Source organism: Trichoplusia ni, chromosome 1, assembly GCF_003590095.1.
Source record: "Trichoplusia ni isolate ovarian cell line Hi5 chromosome 1, tn1, whole genome shotgun sequence".
NCBI classification, from domain to species: domain Eukaryota; kingdom Metazoa; phylum Arthropoda; class Insecta; order Lepidoptera; family Noctuidae; genus Trichoplusia; species Trichoplusia ni.
In genome coordinates this window covers 10,601,004-10,625,827 of record NC_039478.1, presented here as the reverse complement: position 1 = coordinate 10,625,827, position 24,824 = coordinate 10,601,004, and the positions used below count along the sequence as shown (strand labels likewise).

Genomic DNA, 24,824 nt, shown 5'->3' with positions numbered 1-24,824 from the left:
GTGGATCACACAAACGCTTGTCCTACGCGGGGATCAAATCTGCGTCTCGTCGCGTACACTGGGTTTGTCGTGGTGACTTCAACCAATCCGTTATCCGTGCAGTCTATCAGTCCCTCCAACTCCCTCATTCATAACAGCCTCTATAAGTCCCACTGCTAGGCACAGGCCTTTTCTCATAGCTGTATGGTTTGAGCATAAATCTTCCTTATTTTTTTTCCTAACCCACTGTGTCCCACTGTTGGGCAAAGGCCTCTCCCAAATCCTTCCACGAGTCGCTATTCTGGGCCGCATGGATCCAGCTTGCTCGGTAAGCGTTAAGGTCGTCTCGCCACCGCTTCCTAGGTCGCCCACCTATCTTCCTTACATATTTTACAAAACTTTTACGTATTAAATTCTAGGTATTCAAAACCCTTTCCGCAGTATGCCACCCACGAAAACAGCGTGGGTTGTTTATCCATCACTCAACGTTCTGAACACACGACGGGTTTTATTTTTCTATTTATTTCAAGTACATTATAAATAGGTTGTGATCTAACTTATCATGTAGGGAAATAGGTTTTGTATGAGTGTAGTTTTTAGGATTCTGTACCCAAAAGTGTATAAACGAAACAGTATTTACTCAAGCCCGCCTGTCTTCCGGTTGTATCTCTATTTGATAGACAGTTGAAAATTTTCCGCTTCAATAACAAATGAGATTTGAGGTTAAGCAATGATTGGTACGGTCATAACTTTATTGGGTGACAAATAAATCTGTTGTATCTATCTTCAACTTTATTTCTCACCTATTATATTAAACCTATTTGTAGACTATTTGAACGGAACCAATGGTGTCTCGAATCACAATAGCACTGAATCCGTTTTAATTTTACTTTGTTTTAGTGAAAATATAATCTTGTTTTTTTTATTGAACTGTACATAATAAAATATTATGGTGAGTTTTTAATGATCAATGATGAACATCAATCATGAACTATAATACCACTAATACTAAAAGAATTAGATGCCATTAATATTTATTGCGGTATTTAATGTGCGTGATCTGCGTAGATACCTGCACCAAATTATATTTCATATTATATGTTACTTAGCCAGTGCACGGAAGAAGTCTCCCCTAACTATGATCATTAGTTTTACTTTTCCGCCATTGCTATGATAATTACTAGTTACCGCTCCACTGCTTGTTCTATTTATAACAAAGGACAATATGTACCACTAACAAGCTTAATAATTCAAGTGGACGCCCCATAGATTCCATATGCCTGTGATATAACGACGTCCAATACCAATAACGTAACTCGTTCTGTATATTGAACTTCTTTTTTATCACGTACTAGCTGTTGCCCGCGACTTCATCCGCGTGGTTAGAAGATTTTTGAACGGAAGTCCTCGAAGATGAATAATTTTCCCTGTTTTTTTCCACATTTTCTATTGTATCTTCGCTCTTATTAGTCGCAGCCTGATAGTATATATCCTAAAACCTTCCTTGATGAATGGTCTATTCAACACAAAAAGAATTTTTCAATTTGAACCAGTATTTCCTGAGATCAGCGCGTTCAAACATACAAACTCTTCAGCTTTATATATTAGTAAGTATAGAAGTATAGATATAGATTAGCCTAGATTTACTTTTGTCTAATAATACTTTATTTAGTGCTTGCTGTTGCCCGCGGCCCATCGCTACAAATCGATAATGATCCCACAGGAAACTAAAATCGGAATACAACCTATCCTCTGTGTTAATTCTGGTTATAAATTATCAGTGTACTAAGTTGCGTCTGAATCAGTTCAGTGGTGTTTGAGTAAAAGAGGAACAAACATCAGGACATACAAACTTCCGAATATATAATATTAGTAGGATATAACAGCTGAATACACAATCACACGAATATTCTTAAAGCAAAACTGTATGAGTTTCTTTGATATTTCTCCACGAGCGTTTCAAATAACACTCGCAACTAATAATTTACAAGCATATGAAAAAAAATAAGCAACGATTTTTATTTATTGACAATAAATAAAACGTTCTTTAGAAGCTTAAAGAGCTTTAACGGAATCGTATTTAAATACATTTACCTCATAAATCTCAGATAATCTTTTCCTCCCGTACATGATCAAACCATCAAAGCAGTCCTTTATTTTCTTTACCTTTGCAAATGCTACTGCTGATGCATGCTCTATATCTTTTGGAGGGCTGCCAAACTCGAAAGGAAAAAGAACGAAAGATAAGGGGAGACGGGTAAGGAGAAAGGGGGAAAAGGAATATATTGCCTTAATACGTAGACATGAATATTTTTGAAGATTACTTTTGTAGTGTTACTTAAATGTTCGCCCGAAATATGTGTTCTCATTTCGTTTTGTGAGATGGAGGATATTTATTTTATGAATTGTTTCGAGTGATGCAGTGGGATGTCTAGGTGTTATTCCTGTAAAGTGCTTCAATCGGGTATGCGAGGAAGTGGAGAATGATGGGGTGTGTTAAGGTGCAAATGTTGTTGAATAATGGACTGTGTTGTTGTTAAGATTAGGTAGAGTTTTATTTATATGTATGATTAGGTGTAAATAAATGTCTCACTCGGCAATCTTTTTCTTAATGGTTCGACTATAGATACCGAATAAAACTAAAGTTTCAATATTTCCAAAGTAATCATCGTGCATACATCCTTACACGTATAACTATTTTTTTTAACAAAATATCTTTTTATTTAAACAAACTAGCAGCTGGCCTACAAAATTACTTAAACGTTACAATATAAATAAGAAACACATTTCACAAAGCGTAAAGCATCTAATATCACAAAGATCAACATAAAACACGGTAAATATACTAAAAAGATAGTGAAGTCTGTAAAAATATATCTCAAATATCGAGGAAGGACACCCACTACATTTTATCCAGTAAGAATTTTCCGGACGAACTAACTGGAGTGCACCGTATATACTACATACTGCTTAAAGGTCGAGGCACACTGAATAGTCACTAAAACACAACGATCAAATTGAAAACCATGAATAAACCGATTGTCAATTTGTTATTTTAGCTTCCATGCAATTAGATTTGTTGTCAATGCACTAGATTGGAGCTGAATGAAATATGTTTAATTAATAATTACATGCCCACGGACGGCCCAGTAGTATTGTGCTCTTCGCGAAACTCACTGTACATGATGTGTCGCACGTTCGATCCCCATGTTAAGCAAGCATTTGTGCACAACGAATGATTGTTTCGAGTCTGGGACTTGATTTTTCTAAAATTCCTCGCAACACAAGGATCATTCCTTAGTGCCGGGGTCAGTTTCATGTACTCCATAGTTAATTGGCATTTTACAAAGTCTAAAAGTTCTATTAAAATAATTTTAAATTCTTACTTATTTTCATGGTAAAACTATGCTTGTGCCTATTCGAGTACCTTATTTCAAAGCTACATCGCGTGTCTCACAGTGGTGATACAATGTGCCACGACCTTTACAAAGCTGCCTACACCAGAGTTTTCCAGTTAACTTGTTTCGTTAGATAATTTAGTATTTAAACAGCCTCATTTACCGCATCAATGCATCCACTGTGATACCTTAGAACTTTTATACGGGGAATTAAATGAACGTTCATTTTGTGTGAAATTTGTTTGATCGCACTCGGTTTTTGTTAAGCAATTTAAAATGAATTTGTAAGGGACTGTGTGGGTTGAGTATGAACACGTGGAAAATATGTTTGTTTATTTTGATAGAAATAATATTTGCGGGGTGGAAGTGGCGGGAAAATGCAAAAGACAGGGGAAGCTTTTGTTTAGTGGTTTGATCTTGCACACACACACACACACACATTATAAACGCAAAAGCTTGTATGTATGGATGTTTGTTCTCTTTCACACAAAAACCACCGAACTGATTTAGGCGAAATTAGGTTCACAGATAGTTTATAACCAGACTTAACACATTGGATAGTTTTTATTTCGATTGTATGTTTCCGTAGGATCAATTCTTTGGACGGAATTGCAAACAAGGGTGCAGGTTTGTTCCCAATTCAAGGAAAAATACCCTCGTCATTTTTTCAAACTTATATGCACAAATATGAAGGAAAACATCTGTATTCAAATTTTGTTTTTTTTTTTATTCCGTTTTGATTCTGTATATTGTAGGTTCGAACCCCTAAATAAGAGTTTTGTAAAAGTATGGATAATATGGAATCTAATCAGTATTTCGAATAAGAATGGCCATAATATATCACGTTCATTAACCGTCCGAACAAAATAACGTTATTTACGATCCCATTAACGATACTCATAAAGAAAATCTATTGTAATTGTTGTTTTATTTATGTTTTTTTCTTATTTTTTTGGGAGATTTTTCTAATCTATACGTATAATAAAATGTTTAAGCATACAAACAATATTGACGCCCAAAAGAGAAATTTTTGATTTTTTTGTCCGTGTGTCTGTTTGTTTCACGTAGAAGAGAGAGTAGTGGAACAAATACTGCCCAAAGTAACTTTTGAACACGAACAAAGTCACAAATTCGTATCTAATACTAGATATGCCAGATACCTAGTATTAGATACAATTTCGAAAGAATTTGTATTTAAGTAGAATTTGTCTTGATCGTTTTTTACTGGGAAAATCAAATTATTGTGATAAGGAATGTTTAATTTTGTGTTATAAGTAGTTGAAAAAAACTATTTAATTATTACGTAGCTAAGAATCTATGGAGCATATTCGGTATTTACTCTACGAATCGTTTTTAGCCAATTCAAACTATCAAGATTCCTTAATTTTTGGAAATTAGTTTATACACAAGAATGTTTAATAGCTTTGTAGTGTACTTTATAAGAATAGCTTTTACACAAAATGACGATGACATGAAAAACGATGCCACAAACACAGATACCGCATGGAGACTTTACAATACAGGCATATTTTTCTGATTTTCATTTTTTGTCAGATGTAAATTTTTTGACCGGACAAAACACGTAATAATGCCTTCGACAAATGCCGTAAGATACTTTCAACTAAAGTAGAGCTGCCCAAAGAATACGTCCTTTACAATAATTAATTGCCAGTATTTTCATTCGAAAGTCAAATTAAAAGCAAAATCTTTATCAAACAAAAAAGCGACGGTCAATAAAAAATAAATGAATATTCTATTTGCTCAATTCAGGGCGTTTACTCAAAAACCTTTTTAGGGAAAAAACGTTGGTTTTATTTTGGCTAAAATTGCCGGAGTTAGGTTAGAAAACATTAAATAACATGTTTGGTGGACCGAGGTATTAAGTTACGAAGGTACTGTCGGCATCAAAAGTAGAAGAACAAAGTCGGTTTAGCCTCTAAAATATTGATATAAAGAGAAAAATGGTGTTAATTTTTTTGATGTCATGATTCCTTTACGACTTGATTTAGTTTTCTAGTCCTATTTCATTTCAAAGTTCTCCCGAAGTATAGAATTAGATCTTTGTGTCACGGCAGTTTCCGTTAACATTTAAGTTGACATGCACAAGACCACACAAATTCTTGCTCTTCGCGGGCACCGAACTCGCGCCACGTCACACAGTGGGTTTGGCGTGATGACCCATACCACCCGGCTATCCGAGCAAAAACTTGATTGTATTCAAGACTCATATAAATCTGATAGTATACATAAACTTTTGTAACTGACTGTACGAGAAAAAATACAGCCGGCTTCGTAGCCAAACTGAGAGATATTAATTTTCTTGAAAGATATTTTGTTTTCTGTTTACCGGAGGTCTGTTAGTCTCTCGGACATTACGATCTGGACGTTTGCTTTGAGAAGGTAAGTGGAGGAGAATTATGTACTGATTAGTCCACATTTGCCCATTATTCTATTTTTGAGCAAGTACAAGAAGAAGGATGCTCTATGTTAGACCGTAGGTTTGTATTTATATATTGATGCTGGTCGATTTCGGACACAGCGACTTGGATCTGCGCTTAATTTTGAGAACTTACTGGAACCTCTACTGACTATAGACAAAAAAGCGTCTGTTTAACTTTCGTTAAGATTACGAAATGGAAAATAAGTTAGTGGCTATGTAACTCGTCTCCAATATAATATATTATAACCATTGATTGAGTATTACTAAACTTAACAAAGTACTAAACATTCATGTTGAAGAAAAAGGACTTCTAGAAATTATTGCCTTACAATTTACCTTAATATTGATACTTTCATCCATCATCTTTAACAATTTCAATTCACGGAAAAAACATGTTGTTATTAATTTGTCTAAACAATAAAAAACATAAATATATTTCATACCTTTTATTCTCGTCACCCAACTCATCATAAATTTAATACAAAACATGTATAGGTCAATGTACCCTCGTTCAAAAATGCCCGCTCGTACATAAATGCCCCCCTTTTTCAAACTCCTTAATGCCATGTCAGGTCGTTAGGCTTTTTACAAATATTCGATTATAAGGGACGCTATCCGACTAAATTGTCGCGGAGTCGCTAAGTTAATTTCGCCCTAATTATATGAGGTTTCATGCCAGCATTTTTGATTAATGTAATTTCACTTGACATTTATTCGTTTTGAAAGTATTTTATTAGGTTTCATCATTGTTTTGATGTTGGAATATAAAGGTTAATGCAGAGTTTGGTTTTTGACCTTAAATATTTTCAGTGCTATTTTCTAAAGCACTGAAATTACAGCTGTCAATTGGTGTGGCAGAAAAGTCTTGACAAACAAACTTATAAACATACATTTATCATATTATGCTAGATGTTACTATTAAAAAGAATTCAAATCAGAACCGATGACCTACTCGTAAACAGGTTAGTATTTTTGAAAGGTCTAAAAAGACGGTTCGATGTGGGTTGGAGTCAGTCAGACTCGCGACACTGAATATAATGGATCCTACTATCCTACTTATAGTAAAAACGCGAAAGTTTGTATGTTTGGATGTACCTGTATTATGTTTGTTATACTTTCACGCAAAATCCACTGAACGGAATAAGACGAAACTTGGTACACAGACAGCGAATAACTTTTTTTTTACCCGGGGAAATCCTCATGGACTTTCTCCGAATTAACACATAGGATATTTTTTATCATAATTTTATGTTCTCGTAAGATGATTTTCAAGTTAAAGCGAACGGGGCCGCGGGTAACAGCTAGTATTCTTATACTAATACTTGTACAGATTATTAACAATATATTTTTGTTTACAGATACAATCTGAGAGCGGAGAGAATCGGATTAGGTAAACATAATTTTAAAGTTTTCTTTGTAAGTTTATTTAAATTTTAATTAAATGATTGTTTGTATTTATATTGTGATTAAACAGCTTAGCTAAGGTACATAGTAAATGTTTGCAGAATCAATGAGTTATGTAATTTAATTGTATTGTTATTATTTATGATTATAAGGAGTTATTTATTACATTGACCTCGTTAAAGACCAGGTCTAAACCAAGACCTCCAAATATAATATTTAGTATTGGTTAAATGAAATTAATGTGACTTGGCTGATGGTCTATATAGTGGTGAGAGCCCCTGACTGCTATACCTTAGGTCGTGGGTTCGTCCCCACTCAGGACAAAATGTTTGTGTTAAGAACACGATGATTTGTCATGTGTTTGGGTGTAATTTATCCATAGTAATGTATGTATTTGAAAATATAACTATGTTTATCAGTTGCCTTGTACTCTTCTTAAAAAACGCGACAGACTCACAGACAGACAGACAAACAGCGAAGGCTTAGTAATAATGGTGTGTTGAACACGGAAAAACGATACATATACCTACATAAAATAGGTACATTCCGTACCTGTTAATCTTAATTAATATTGAAAACAAAAAATATAATATAGGTCGCACAAAACGAATCTGTCTTTATTACTGCGTCATTCGGAATTTAGGTCGCGATACAAACATACATCGTAAATGTTTATATTTAGGGTTCCGTATCCGAAGGGTGAAAACGGAATCCTGTTACTGAAGCAATCGCTCTCTGTTCATCCGTTCGTCACAAGGCTGTTTCTCATGTACCGTGATAGCAAGGCAGTTGGAATGTTCATGCATGATGTTTTTCTGTTGCTAAAACTACAAACACTAATTAAATGATGAAACGTTTATTTAATTTCATCAGGGGTGCCCGACTAGTTTCGGAACAACCGGAGTCTTTAACTATGAGCTGACGCGGCGGGATCGCGAGTCGAACTGAACTAGTCGGGCCATCCCGATAAATACGAGTGAGTTAACCGATGAATCATTTTTACAATGGTTACTATAAAACAAATGCTAATAATAAAGATTGGTCCTTGTTGGGTGACAAATAAGTTTGAAGGCACCTTCCAATTTATCTATTCTTCTATATCTATACTCTATACTAATATATAAAGCTGAAGAGTTTGTTTGTTGGTGTGCTAATCTCACTAGTCCAAATTGAAAAAATATTTTTGTGCTGAATAGACCATTCATCGAGGTAGGTTTTAGGCTATATACCATCAAGCTGCGACTAATAGGAGCGAAGATTCAAGGGAACATGTTGAAAAAACATGGAAAATTATTCATCTTCAAGGACTTCCATTAAAAAATTCCTAACTTATATCTTCTAACCACGCGGACGAAGTCGCGAGCAACAGCTAGCTTGTAAATAAAGCCATCACGGTTTATAATTAATTAATTTTAACGGTTTTTAATTATTCTGTTTTTTCTTCTTTAGAATATCTCGTTCTTCATAACATAAGGACAAGCTGTTACGATTATAGTATTCGAAATATAATCATCTCATTTTATACCATTTGTATGTCAGCCAACATCTATAGAACATATTTACCCACATTTGTTCCCCATTACCCCACAGATAAGGCGTAATGTTGCCATGTTATTAGTTAAATGATGCCTTTTATTTGATATGAAAAATCTGGTGTTGGGTGTGGTTTAATACTGTGATATTGTTAATGGTCATTTTAGATTGTTTTTTCTCATGTTTAACTAAATTTTTATTTCATTTAGTGATTTCACGAAAATGTTAAGGTTAAGTAGGATTGGAAGTGGGCAAAAATCGCAAAAAGACAGAGGAGATAGTCTGGAAGAGAGAAAGTCCTTTGCCCAGCAGTGGGGTAGCACAGACGCCAAATAAAAATTAAAATAAGCTGCTGAACATTTTGTATAATACCTAATAGAGAATACTTCGAAAGAGTAACCTTACTTAGGGCCAAATTTCATCATAAGTTCTGCAAATAAATTTGATAAATGTTTTCTTAAATCAATATTTGTTTCTTTAAAGGGATATCGTATTACTAATCGGCCATCTCAATTCAATTGTTGAAACAATTGTAATTGTAAATCGATATACAAATAAATCAATTAGTTTGTATACTTTGATTACCCATTCCATTACGTAGTGATTATTCTGTTAATAGCCAACCAACTTGTATACAGGCAGTGACGTCTTACATCTTTACTAAATGAAGAAATGGACGTATCATTGTATATAGTGTGATTATTGCCGTGTATTTATGGAAGGGTGAATTGTTTCGCGTTTATTAACTGCCACTGTCCAATCATGATTTGAAAGACACTGCGTATATTTATAACGCGTATGTATATCTTACTGCACGGATAGCCTAGTGGCATCAGTCGCAGTTAAACTCACTTTGCAGGTTTCGTGGGTTCGATCGCGGCGTAGGACGTCTTGCTCCACAAATGCTTATCTTGAGTCTGGGCGTCTTTGTGTGTCTTGAATGTTTGTGAAACGGCCCGCGAAACAAGGATTGAATAATTTGGTGCAGATGTTTTTAAAAGATTTCCATACATCATTTAAGTGTTAAGACTGCAGTGATAGCCGAGTGATTGAGAAGAATGTTTGCAAAATCTCCCGCGTCACAAAGATTGTTGTCCTTAATGGAGGAATCAACTTAAAAGAATGGACGTCAATGAATATTGAAATATCACTGAATATATAGGTATACTAGCTAACCCCAGCAAACGTTGTTTTGCCTTATGAATTATTTCTAGTTGTATGTATTTTTTAATGACACATTATAAAAAAATAAAAAGAAATCATTTCGTCCAGGAAAAAAAAATAGTGTGAGCAACCCTCTCACTTACGGGTATGAAAAATAATTGTTAGCCCATTCTCAGACCTACTGAATACGCATATAAAATTTGGTAAAAATCGGTTAAGCCGTTTCGGAGGAGTACGGTAACTAACAACGTGACACGGGAATGTTATATATTAGAAGATATACTTGGCTACAAAAGCAGATCTAAGTTCGATATAGGTCGGTAACATCATAATAATCTCCAATATGTTGATTTAATTAGCGGTGCGTTGATTACTGAAGTAATAAAATGATCTATTTAACGCTACCGACTTATTAACGAAATCCTAGTTAATTAATGGATAGATTGTTTACGCTGTGCTTTAATATTAATCCCTTTTGTAAGCCTTTATTTAATTAATAACTGGTTAACTCTTTCGCGTCGGGTTTGCATAAAATTTAGTTTAAGTAGACGATTTTGTATTCAAAATGATTGTTTAGAGATTTTTTTATTTGTGCTGTAAATATATTGATTGGTTTTATTTAAATGTTTTTTTTTTGGTTTAAAAGACATGGTTTGGTTTTGAAGGTTTGTGTTTGTAGTTTAGATCCTATTAATTTTATAATCGTGAAAGTCAAGTATGGATGGACGTTTGTAACTATAGGACGCCGAAATCACTAAACGGCTTTACACAGATAATTTCTATCCTGCATTGAAACAGGATATTTTTTATCTCAATTTTATGATCCCCTGGGGTCATTTTCGATTTTTAACTGGCAAAGCCCCCAGTATTTACGTTTCATTTTATTTGTATCACCATAGATTTTGTATCCTAACTAATATTATAAATGTAAAAGTAACTCTGTCGGTCTGTCTGTCTGTCTGACTCTTTCACGTCTAAACCACTGAACTGATTTTAATGAAATTTGGTATAGAGATAGAGTTGACCTTGAGAAAGAACATAGGATAGTTTTGATCCCGGACTTTTGAAGAGTTCTCTTGGAATCGCGATATAACCGACCTCGACGCGGGCGAAGCCGCTGGCGACAAGCTAGTTGCTTTATAAATCCTTACATCGCTAAGTATCCTTTTATTTATAAATGTGATCAAAATATATTTTTTCTATCTCAATAACTAACACCCTTAGAACCAGGTAGCCATTTAATTAACATGCATACACAAGTCACGAAACTACAACAGTCGCATTTGGCTTATATTCTCTACAACGATCTCATAAAGAAAAACTATAGTCATTGTGCAAGCGAGACCGCACTACACGTCGCATAGCTTCATCTCGCTCGCACATAACCTAGTCTAACTAACAGATAATAATACAGGGTGCATGTCGCCTACTTATGTTTGCCATAATTGGGTCACAGCGCACTCTAAAGTTTCCATAACTGTAATGGCGGACGACTCTTAACATGGAATGCACAAGTTTTTATTAAGATAAAATGGCTAAGGGACAACTGCTACGGTAGAAAATCTTCGAGATTATAAAGGTGTCTTTTTCTTGAGTGAACTAGTTCTTGCTGGCGACTTCGCTTGCTTTGATTTCGATTATAGTAGCAAAAATTGTTTTTAACGCCATCGGATAAAAATAGCCTATGCGTTAAACCAAGGTGTTTTTTAAACGTAGTGTCAGCTACCTTTATACCGAATTAAATCAAAATTGGTTTAGTCGTTTGAGAGTTAAGGGGTAACAAAAATGAACACGTAACAAAGGCACATACTTTCGCATTTATAATATTATTTGAAAATTAAAAAAAAAATATTGAATATGTTTTGAAAACGTATTTAGTAATTCATAGAAGGTAAGCACAGTAATCTGAAGGCTTTATAAGAGAGCAGAATATAAAAATATTTATTCAGTTTGAGTCTATATTTCGTGTTGATAAAAAATAAAATTTTCATCTGGAATGTTTAAAAAATCATTGTTTTTACAAACATTGTCATAAAATCTATCAGAGTATTGTACATAGCATTGTCACTTGTCAGGAAAACAAGCTCTGAAAGTGTCTGCAATTATGAATAATCATTTACAATTACGTAACTTAATAAATTCACTCCAGATTTGCGAGATGAGAATAAATAAATACGGAAGCGAAGGTACTGCTCGAAGCACGGTAATTAAAAGCGGATTACTAATTATGATTTAATCAACATTTGAGATCTATAGACAGAATACTATTGATGACTAGGATATAAAAGCGATAATTTTTCTTAGCGTATCAGATAGATGGTTGGAAATGTTAGAGATATATTTAGCCTTTATCTGAACAATACTAATTTACAAAGATAAATTGTACGTGTGACCTTGTAGAACATAATAATAAAATATTTTACTCAAACAATAATGGTAATTTACTTTTCTTAATATGTTTGTTTTTCATTACGCGCACATAAATATATGCTATATAAAATTTCAGCTCTCTAAATATAACGATTCATGAAACACTGAAACACACCCTGAAGATAGACTGAGCCGGACAGATGGCCAGATAAACAGAAGGCAAAGCCTTAGTTTTTTTTGTGCGGATCCCTAAAAATGGAAGTACTCATTCCAAGAAACCCCACATTTAACATTTAAAATTCAAAACCGCATCCTAATTAACCTAAAAACAGCAACTCATCTACATAGTTTCTTCCACTAAATAAATACTCGAGAAAAAGCTAGCAGAGAACCTGCAAAAGGTCAAAAAAACGCAAAAAATTAAAGCGAAAATTGTGGTTTCTTACTAGTTGGTAACTTGGCTTGATTTATAAATAAAATTACTGTTCACAGTTACTATGGCTAAATATAAAAGTGGGAATGCTTGAGATGCTCAACTCATTTCAATTTGCAACGTTCGTCTTGTGATTTGAGCCGACGTACTTACTGCTGTAAAATTTTTCGCGGTTGAATCACTGGATGGGGTAAGTGCTGAGCGTAGTTCAAAGGTTATAATAAAAACCTTGGTTTGGTCTACATAATACCCATTTGTGAATGTCCAAATTCTGGGTGTTAGCCTCTTGAATAGAACCATTGATGTTGCTCCACTATATATGCATATTTAAGGTTAAATATTTTGGATAATAGGCATACTCTGATAAAGAAAAATAAATAAGGCTACTACTTATAGTACTATTAAATAATATTTTTTCTATTCTATAATAGAAAATATATGTGGATCTATTTGGGATGGGTTTTAATCCATCCTTTAAGTCACAAATTCAAACCGACTCAAAGGACCAAACCCATATGTTCCTGGTCTTTTGATCCGCTTAACCTGTATTTATTCTTTACCCAACCAAATTACCTTTTTACGTGTGAACCTTATTAGAAACCCAGTGACACGGTGATAATTTTATACTGTTTTAAATTTAGAACGATTTTGCGGTTAAATTTAAAAATAAAGTCGAACCGTAATGGCGTCGCTTAGCGTCGAAAGGTTCGGGGAAGTGTTGACTCTATATAAAATTTACAGACCATAATTTCAAATTGATGTCAGCTCATCCTGTGCGCTTCCTGGCAACGGTCTTGCTTTTAGGACTTTTAGAAGACTGATTCTAGGCACTTATAACTAAATACATGTTTATTTAAGGAGGTAAGGTGGATGGGAAGAAGGTCCTTGCTTGTAGTAAATCTTGGAATAAGACGTCAACTTAATAATTCCTATGGATTTTTAGCAATTTTGTGCCTGGCCCATTGTTCAATTTATCGGCCGATGCTATAAAACGCATTGTTTTTATAACCACGCAATCTATCATTTTTTTTATGAATTTTCTTCTCCTAAACAGTTGTCATCTAGGTTCAAGTACATCTCTTTCAATTATAATTGAATTCCACATTCTAAAATCGTGGAAATGGCCCATTTCCACATTGTACGAATTACCCAAAAGTTAACGCTCAAATAATGACAACGTGTTCTATCATAAATATTACATATCTCTATCACACGTAGGATCTAATTTTCGACGCCGTCAGCAACAATAATTTATTAAAATAGATCGCATTTGTAGTTCGCAAGTTATAATGACGCGTGGGTATACGAGGCTAGTTTAATCACGACGCTCAAAATAATTGATGTTGTTATAAAAGCAATTTCTAGGGCATTTGCCAGGTCTGGAGAAAGCTAGCAAGTGGAGGTTTTATGAGAAGCATTCTTCGTATAATGACTCTGAAAGACTGCACGGTCTTGAACTAGTGATTATAGAATTTATTCCAAATGACTCGATTTGAAGAAGTGAAACAGCTGGAATGGAAGTCTTCAGAAAAGGGTATTTTACTTAATCTAATAATATAGATGTGTTCAGTCCATCAGACAGATTTCCAAAAAGATATTGAATACGTATTTCTTACTTTATTTTGTTAACAAGAAATAAAGTAGCTATAGTGCTTTAAAATCTTGTGTGACGTCACTTACCAGAACGGTCTTTACTAACAAGTGATGATTTTAGCCTCCCTACTTCACTTAAGGGGTTTTTATCTTCTTTTCTTTTTAATATTGTAATATTTTTTTCGAAAATCTGTCTGACTAAACAGGTTTTTTTTGTCAAAAATCCTATTTTCGTAATTTTTAGAAGAATATACGATGGTGTAGCAGTCTCTCATGTAGCCTGAGTTATTTTTGAACCAAACACGTATGTGATAGAGATAGATTCTGATTCTGAGATCACGTCCGTCTCCAGAGACTGAAAGCAAGATTCAATGTATACACTGAACATTTAACTTAGCGGTTACTTTAGTATTTGATACTTTGTGCTCATAATCTCCGACAGCATGTTTTGCCTTTCGATTTTTTCTGGGTTAAAGTGCTTATGACTTCAACCCACGTCGAGGATACGGCGTGAGGATATGTTGGACTTCCATCGTCACCGTCTACCTACGTCTACTTAATTGAGGAATAGATGTAAAGAGTCCTCTCACTCCTCCTAAGAACGGATCCTACGGTTTCGCTGGACTAGACAAAGATCGAATTGAAGAGAAAGAAGAAGGGACCAAGGGTTTTAGTCCTTGCAAATGTGATTTATCTACAAGTGCCTCGACATCATCATTTTTGCTGAAGGTGGCTTTTACCCACCTTACTTCACAAAAAGAAGACATGAGGATTTTTTTGGTTCCAAAAAAAGCTGTTCATAAATGATCAGAGCACAATTATATTCCAGCGTTTGAAACCCATTCTTCTTTTGCGGTTTACCAAAACAGAATTAATTTAATTTGTCAATTCCCTTTCTGATTTTGTCACACTAAATTGTATCTAACCGCAACATCATTAGGGCTCTAATTAATTTGCCGTTACATTTCGATGCCTTTGATTTCAGTAATTAATATAATCATGGGTACTTTGTTTTTGAGTTGTGTTTAATTATTGTAAATGATCTTTTGATGTAGGCTGTTAGGGAAATTGTTAAACAATGATACGTTATAATTAAACTAACATTTCCGCGGTCGATTGCAAAGTTGTACAACAAGACTTCAACTGATTGGGGGTAGAGCGAAATCAGGACTTCAAAGAATCTTCTAAAATACTCTTCCTCTTCCTTTTTTTAATTTTTTTGGATCATACCTAAAACAGAGTTTTACTTCCATCCACAACTGCAAATTAATAAATTTAAATGAAGTTTGCTCTTTTCTGGATGCATGGAACCCTTGTAAGCCCTGATCCTATGAATGCCATTGAATACCTCCGAACGTGATGATCGTTGATATCCAATGGCTGTAATACCTATAGTGTATCCAGAAAAAATATTGGTATGAACTAGAAGACAAATACTTGCTAATTGATGAGGTATAACCAGCAGATTCACAAACGATCGTCTGGGCCCATTGGAAAGGGAGGAAGGGTTATCGAAAATAGAAAGTATTAGCGCGGCTCGCGGGTTTTAGTCAGTAAAAGTCTGACCCTCCTTCCACTCCACCCAAAACGGAGTCATATGATGATTTCCCATCCGAAAAAAGACTTTCTGGTCTTTCGAGTACTGGTAATGATTGTGACATTCCTACATTATTTCCTGCTAATACTAGTTTTCTCATAAAACTATTATGCAGAAGGTTGCGAATAAATAATCATTTCTCAGAAAGTCTAGACAGTGCATACAAATGTATTTATTCTGTCGCGAGATTCTAAAAATAGGAATAAATGTCACCCAAATCACTAATAGAAAGCTCTTCTTTGTTGACAATAGATCCTATTACTGAGGAGACAGCTACAATAGACGTATATTTATTCAATATAATTTATTCTGGAGATTTGACCGGAGCAAACAATTTGCTGAAGAAGAACATCGTTTTCTTTTTTAAGAATAATGTTTCACAATGAAAACAAGCTGTAAGGACCAATTTCTGTAAATTTTTTAGTGCTGGGCAAAGATTTCTGGTATAGATAATGGTTGGCCATGGATCACCACATTTGTTAAATGCGGGTAGGATATTCCAGGTGTTACGAATTGAAAATGCTTGAATTTTTTCTCTTAGCAGTTAAATAAAAAAGGTACGCAATTCGTACTGAAACTCGTTTGTCGTGACTTACTTACTTACTTTAAAAAGTGTTCTAGTTTTTTTACTAGTAAGTGATGTTACTACACCCTTCAGCATCTTTCAGGATTTATTTTTGTTGAATAAATAGAATAACACATTTATATGCATTTCTTTGTAATTTATCTGATGGATGCATTCGATTTTTAATAAAATACCTAATTCGAGGTTCCGTTATGCTTTGAAATGCAACATTAATCTACAATTTTTTTTAAGGTAGTATAATTAGAGTTCAAAATTGAATCTCATTTTTCCTATCCCATTTTCAAGTCCTATCCAGTAATGCGATGCGTAGAGCCTCGTCGCGTCGGTTGCGATAAAATTCTTTATGCATCTACCCTCGAAGGCGTCTCAGGATCCCGTTTCATTACGTTAACGAAATAATTCAATTATGTTCCCCGCTACTGGCCCGTGAGACCTTCGCCTTGGGTTCTCATTCATTTGAATTTCGAGTCTGATTATTTTTTATTACCTTTGCATTTTGTGTTTTGGTGTCTGCTTCTCTGTTTACGGTTGCGTTTTGCGCCTCTGTTTCTGCGAATGGAAAGTGGAGAGTGTTTAGTTGTTTGTTTTGAATTGATTGTTTTTTTTGGGTTAGACTGCTCGTTTAATAGACAGTTATTCTATGTGATAAGAATTCCAGTATCTTCTTGATCATCAATTTTCTTTCCATTTAGATTCTCTCCTATGGAATATCTGCTATTCCTCTCCGTATGTATTTATAGTTATTTGTTTCTACTTCTATCTGATCTATGACATAGTTCCAAAACATCATTAAATTCATAGTAAACAACCTTATTAATACTAGCAAACATAGCTGGTTTAATCGGACTAAAGAGATCATTATCCTATTTTCTCCTTTTCTCGACGCAGATGGATAGATTTCTAGTATATAAAGCAAACTATTCAAACCAGAACCATTTATACCTCCTTTATACCTCCTGCTACCGTCTTGGCAGAAAATGATTTCACAGTCCGTTTAAATGGTCTGTCTAGTCTTCTTTGCTTCAATCATAAGATATACAGCCAAGATTTTCCGGGATTGTCGTAAATATTGAGATTTCAGCATTTTGAATTGGAGCATCGCAATAAACCTCAATTTTCTGTAAAGTCACATAAATATGTTGGAAATGTACGAGAGAGTTTTAAAATGATATTGACTATGCAATCGTTTGACTTTTGCCGGGGTTTCGCGACGGTTTTTTTATTTTCTATAGTAACAGGAATCTTTAGAGAAATCTATAGAATTATTGCAGTTATGTAGTATCTTGTTGGTTGATATGTTATAATTGGTATTTGGTAATTACTCTAAAAAAGTTGTTGTGAAGGTTGAATGGAAGTGTAGATCATTTTGTAAAGTTCTTACTTTTTGAACTGTTTTTAACTATCTTCCGTGCCTACATTTGTATGTCACATTTTTTTATATTGTGTTCCGTTGATACAACTATAACGTGCTCGAAAGATGGAAAATCCAACGCAAGAATATTTCTCAATTTTCATTTTAGTAGCTTTTGTTTCTGAGATATGGCGCACATTAAAAACACTTTCTTAAATCTATAAATGGTCTTTTAAAAACATACCACGATTACCTCAAAACTCGACCACTCAGCTAATAGCCCAAAGTATTGACTATTTTATAAGGCCATATACATAAATAGCCCTTCCTTATAGGGTGTAATGTTTTATGCTCATGTTCTATACTAAACTTTATGGGAATTGTCCAATGACCACTTACTTCGACCAGTAAGGGTCATAATGCTTGGTGGAGGTAACTTAGACATTAGTGGGGCGTGACGTGGGTGATGTAGTCTTATGGTCAAATGCTAAGACAGTATGTTCTGAGTCGCCATTTAGACATGCCTTGACAAAGGCATTTGTTTTATAAGATAAGACTTGAAGTGATAGAGAATTTGTTTACAGATTAAAATAACGTCAGTTTGCCGTTAAAGAACGTTTTCAAGTTCTGTTGAATTTTAGTTTGCATGCACTAGATAATGAGTGATAAGGTAATCAAATTCCGTAAAATTTCATTTGAAGGTTGTAATTATTTATGTTCGTAAATGATTAATTTATTAATTTAATTTTAAGTTCACACTTTTTTCTTTGATGGTCATATTGAATTATCATAATGTTGAGTCAGCAGTGTCATTCAGTCAGAGTCATTAGGCATTAGAGGATTTTTTTTAAACTGGCTCTCGCTCTATGGCATTGGCAATCCTTACGTCGAAAACACATACCGACACCCAGTCTCAAAACAAGCATTGGAGAGGATCGAACCTGGACGCATCACGCATAGTGTGGTTTGTCGTGGTGACCTATACCAATAGACTATCCATAAATTTATTTTGCAAATTCCCGTCTTGACTTACGAAGTATCTCAAGTTACATGAAGCTCCTGCCTATCTAACCTCCACAGCCCAACTTCCAATGTAACATTATTTGACACTTTCAAATAGCCTATTATGTCAACATTACTAAATACACGTTTAGTATTAGTAAATCGATGTCGATACCCATGCCGTGACTCGGCACCGCGGCTTTAAGTCGCCGGGTCATGGTGAGGATGCAGGGTTGACACTTCGACTTTAAAAATATTATGTTTAAAGTTGAAATTTGAATGTCCTTTTTTTGCATTAGTAGCTTTTTAGATGATATTTTACGTCTTTTTATGTGATGTGAGGATGGTTTGACAAATCAGCTAAAAATTGACTTTTTTATGTCTTTGTTAAAAAATAAAATGGTTTCAGATTCTCAAGATTCTCAATGCTGATTTGAAATACTTTGGTCATTTGTTAAAACATTCTTTTTGTCACAAAAATTTATGAACAAATGAAATATTATTTTCTCTAATATTAAATCCTTAAACCTAAACTGTTTGCAAGAATTGAACCTTATGACTATTATTGAGTGTATCGTGATTCATCGCCATTCACCACGGCATTGGGCTACAGTGAAAATAATAGGTTGGAAATTATTTTAAAGAGACTTCAATAATTAAAATAAAAAATCTGCAGAAAATGTTTTGTTTACAAAGCCTTTTTTATTTAAATCAAGGTTACTTGTTAAGTGCTGTGAAATGTATAAATTGACTCAATTTAATAGCTGGCAGATTTCTTATACAAAAACAATAAAATTTATAAGTGTCAGATTTTGAAACAAAAACTATAAGAATATGATTTTGCTAAATAAATACTTGCTTACGATTAAAAAGTTGACTTTGAGATACACTTTATTCATACTTTTGTATTCGCAAAAATATTTCATAAACAAATGCTTAGAATTTCATAGACACATGAATTAAAAATGAAAGGCAATCTTATCTTTTAGCAAAAGAAAACTAAATAATTTTAAGAAAATTTAACGTACAATTTTTATCAACGTTAATTTTCTTTAAAAAGTACTTAATGGAAACTTTACTGAGTATTAAAAATGGTGTATTATGAACATATTATTTTAGGTAGTTATCGATTTAACCTGACGTTCTTAGTGTCGTGACTTAGCGCCGTTTGCAGGCGGGTCATGGTGACGACACAGGGTTGTCACCACTTTAAAATCAATGTCGCTTGTAAACTTGACGTTTGTTTAAGTATTATTTAATTTTTAAATTTATTTATTTAAGTCGGACCGTGTAGGATAGAAATTCGTAAAGGAATTTGTAAGATGCCTTTGCCACGCTGTGGACTACTGGAATTTAAATAAGAACATGAAATGTAAATTTGTTTCTTTTTTTTTTAAATGGTTTTTCTCGTGTCACTATCTAGTATGTATTATCTATATTTTTATCTTTGCTCTCCTATTTCTTTTCCTTTAACCATACACAGTATATATTATTATCCTATTATTCTCTCTTGCAAATTTGTGCACCTATGTCTATATTTCTAATTTTCTTCTCCTTTCGCAGGTCTGCTGGAAGAGATTTCTTATAGAAATAAGCAGTACCTTTGTACATGTATTTTCATATCCCATATTTATGTGAATTTTCCGTGTACATGAATTGTTAAATAAATAAATAAGTAAATCTGTAGATTTACCTCTTGCTCGTAAAGATAAACTCATATACATGTTACGATTGTTGTTCATAATTTAAATACTATTTTAATATTATGTAAAATAAGTTTAAAAACTCTTGCCACTAACTTACCTTAAAGATTCCAAGAAAGAGTTTTCCAAAAAAACAATTACCTATTGTATTTGTTTTTGCATGTCTATACTATTTTCTCATGTGCCAGCCCTATAGTTTCTGACCTAGTTGCGTGCATTGACTTGTGTATCTGCCGAGTGTCGCTTGTGTCGGCGTGAAGGTGTCGCTTGTTTGTTCTTTTGTGGAGATAGAAGCTGTAAGCTGTAGTTATAGTGAGATACGTAGTATGTATAAGTTCAGACTTTTGTTAGATAGTGTGGGTAGTTAGAGATCAATGTAAAAATCGGTTCCTATCTTAGCCTCTGGGTTAAATAATGATGGTCTTATATCCTATAGTTTATTTTTATATTTTTATTCATTTCAAAGTGGTTAAAGGGGAACCTTATTGCTGAGGCTTTGCTGTAAGGCCGTCCGACACCAGGCTGTATCTCGTAAACCAAGATAGCTCAACACAAGAACATATGTATCTCAGATGATATATTTTTGCTGCCGCTATAGCAAAAGACATTTTGTTGGTGGGTGACCCTGACTGATTTGTTTACTGATTTGTTTATCTTTAGCCTATATTCACGGAACCCTCTCTGTCGCTTGATTGTCTCACACTTAACCAGTTTCTTAAAAACTCGGCAAGAACAAATGTCTTGCTGAGTTTTTTCTAAATATTCATCTTTACAAACTAAGGAACATTTTATACTGCACACTACCCTTAAAAAGCAGCAAAAATTACGTAACCAAATTCCAGTGTGATTTATTAAAACCCTCAGGTAAATTCACATAGTTCAACAGTTAAAATCATTGTTCTCCAAATAACAACTAAAAATAATAAACAAAATAATTTCGCCTATTCTATTATATAACAATGAATTGGACGTGATTTCCCGCTTTTAATGAATCGAAATGGCGCCAATGCCATTGACAGGTGTCAGCCATTTTAGATGGCAAAGGCAACGGCGCGTACAGCCAAGTTGACTAGGCAAATTCAAATACAGCGGTAATCGTATTTTATCTGTAGAAATGGATCACTGGGTCCATGTTTGGATGTTGTGAATGTATTTGCTGTATTGATGATTGATCACCATAGATGCATTCTGTGTTAGAGGGATTTGACAAAAGAGTTGAGATAGCACCGAATAAAAGTTTTTAGATAAAGATAGCAATTTTAGTAAGTAATAGGAGAGTTGTGTAAGGGAAAAGGATGGCTTGTGGGAATAGCAACACCTGAAAGAGAACAATAAGGACAGAAAAAAACGATCAGGCGAGGCACTGAGGCTTTCGTACAGATAGGACAAAGCTATAAAACAATTTACATACAAAATTGGACTCCTATTACCAAAACCTTGACTTGAAAAGTTAAAATAAAAATGAAATTGAACAATGCGATTCCAATTAACTGATATACCTATTTGTATCTCAGGCGTTTCACAATGATTCCCTTCGTAAATCATTATAAGTCATAATACACACCAAAAAATCCTTGACTTTCACCAAGGTCAATATAGACGTAATACATTGCTTTATACGTGCAATAAAAAGTAAACAAAAACCTCGTAACTCAGTAATGGAAAAATGATGCTGGCTGTAAACTTTTGGTAGTAAAATACCTCAAAACGCAGTATGACAAGAATTTATGTTTTTTTGTTCATGTATTATGAAAAAATCGTTATAATCTGTGGAGATATAAATTTGGATACATTTTTAAGTGGTGATGTATGGAAGTGGCATTTATGGTATGATATACTGCATTAGATTTCTGTAGGTGATGAATTTTGATTGGCTTTTTGGTCTAGTGGTAAGTAGCCCTGGCTGGTATAACGGAGGTCATCGGTTCGATTCCCACCCTGGACAAAATGTTTGTGTGATGAGCACGATCATTTCTGGCACTTTTGCATTAATACATTAATTTTAAGTAAAGTCAGGTATTGCTTTTATATAACTTATGAATTTTTATACAACATACAATATTTAAATAGCCTATAGTCACCAAAACACAAATACACAGTAGAATTGAAGACCGCTATCTTCCTGAATCGGTAAAACAGCAAACATCTATAACGTCTGTTGTTTAAAACAAAAAACAAATAGAACTGTTTCAAATTCGAGCAAAAAGTAGTAAGAACTTGCAAAGACCCTCCCATATCTGACCGGGCGGAGATTTACGAACTTCAGTTGCAAGACTCTACCATCACATCTTCTAGTAATACTTACGCGGATGAGGAAGCAAGACAGCAATACTCGGTGTATGGCTCCGTCCCTCTTCCACGCCTGCAGAAATCTTTCTTCAATGTTTGGTAGGGGTCCTGGTCGCTACAACGGATGCTGTGATACGTGATTCGAGTACCAATGCTTATCTTAGATGCAAAAGTCTGTTTATTTGTGAAACTGTTTGTCGTTTTTAATGTTTTAACGTTGAAGGTTCCGGAGTGAATTTTGGTGGTGTTTGTTTTACGGTATTACCTAACTGGGAGTGGCGGAAAGAGAGAATTTTAGGATTTTTGACATGATGAAATTTTTGGCTTAGTTCAAAGGCAGTAAGATGTTTCTGGGATTTTGGTAACGTCACTATTGGCTTTGTAAAAACAAGGCCCTCATGACGCATGGAGTACCGTTTGACTTTTCGACATATTTTATTGAAAATCGATACGGTATCTAAATATTCAGAAAATAATTCCAATTAACTCGGTCCTCTAAAAATATTTTACATGCAACAAAGACACTAACGCCACCTATAACATAAACTACGAAACTAAGTTACACAGAGTAGAAAATATTGTACAAGCTAATGGACCTGCTGGAAATAAAGCGAACAGTTATAATGAAGTGTTCTTGACTCGGCCCGTCTAAATGACTACTCGTGACGAGTACTGAAAAACCACAGCCTGGAACTTGGTTTAAGCCGAGTTTTATAAATGTCAACAACACATTTTTTTTCGGGAAATTAAGATGGAAAGCTTAGGAAGTTTTCCGGAAGTTATTTTTTAAATGAAGGATTATTTTTATTTGTTTGGTGGTGTGGGGTACATGAGTTAATAATATTTTTATGTGAAAAAATGTTTTATTTATTTTAAAACCAGCTTGTAAATGCCCAAAGTGGAAAAAAAAGTCAATGATAGAAAAATTAATTTTGGATATCTTTTATGTTATACAGAAAAACAGACAACGCTTGCTCGTGTCAACTTGGGGATACCAGATTTCTATATTCAGAACCTAGGTTCCCTTAGAGAATTTTCGTTACTTATCGGTAAGGTAATTTTTCACTTCGATGAATAATTATATTTGACCAAACGAAATTGTGGTCTTTCGAGGTAATTAGTAGAAAAACCTGAACACACCAGCAGGTAGGAAATAGAAACAATCATGCCTTCATCTAGCACCTCTATGGACCAACCAGTATTAATAGAACTGCGTGCAGCTGTTCTTAATCTGTGCAACAATGTTTTTTATGTAGATGGTTTATAACCATAGTTATCTACGCCCCAACTGGTCAGGTGTCAACAAAATTTCATCAAAGCATATTATTATACTTAAGGCTTTATTTTTAGGAGGTAAGTAAGTTACTTTAAGTGCTCCCACTAAAGACTAGTGAGCTTTATTTATGTGTACACCAGATTGAGGGGTATAGTTTGACCTTGACAGCTTCTCTACGTGAAAGGACAAAGTTGAAGGACAAAATTCTTCTGAGACGTTTTTTTTAAACGTTGCTAGCACTTAGAAGTTTTTTCCTTGCATGTGTATCGGTTTTGAATAACTTGGTTTTGGGGAAAAAAATGCGGCCTTTGGATGTGTTTTAGACAACCGTTATATCAGTCAGGAGAAAAAATATGCAAATTTATGTGTTTGAAATAAATACATTCAAATAGAGTCAGAAAAATATCTTTATGAACTGGACCACAAACAGGGATATTTAATCAAATGAAATACAAAAATTGTTTGTTCTGAAGACAAAAATTCAAATTCAGTCTTCTTTTAAAGATAGTTCATTTAAACGGACATCAATGAAGTAGACAGAGATAGAGAGATTTCGGTCAAAATCCACTGTTCATACTTAAAAGAACTCGTACCAAAAGCAATAAAGTTCGGGACTGGTACTGGGTTTGTCTGCATTGGTGATCAAAGAATTGAAATCTAAGTAAGTGCCAAGTTCAATTAAAGTTCTTTCTACTTCAGCCACAGT

General features: G+C 34.2%; 1 protein-coding gene across 2 annotated transcripts in view; it reads left to right on the top strand.

Moving 5' to 3' along the window:
- LOC113494196 (uncoordinated protein 58-like) overlaps positions 1–24,824 on the top strand; it is a 309,932-nt gene that overhangs the window by 43,896 nt on the left and 241,212 nt on the right. The window contains exon 2 of one of the 2 annotated variants that reach the window (XM_026872418.1): positions 7,176–7,207. The gene's annotated coding sequence lies outside the window, so the exon portion shown is untranslated. Of the gene's footprint in view, positions 1–7,110; positions 7,208–24,824 lie in introns of those variants that run through there. The other variant, XM_026872409.1, reaches the window with a different exon arrangement.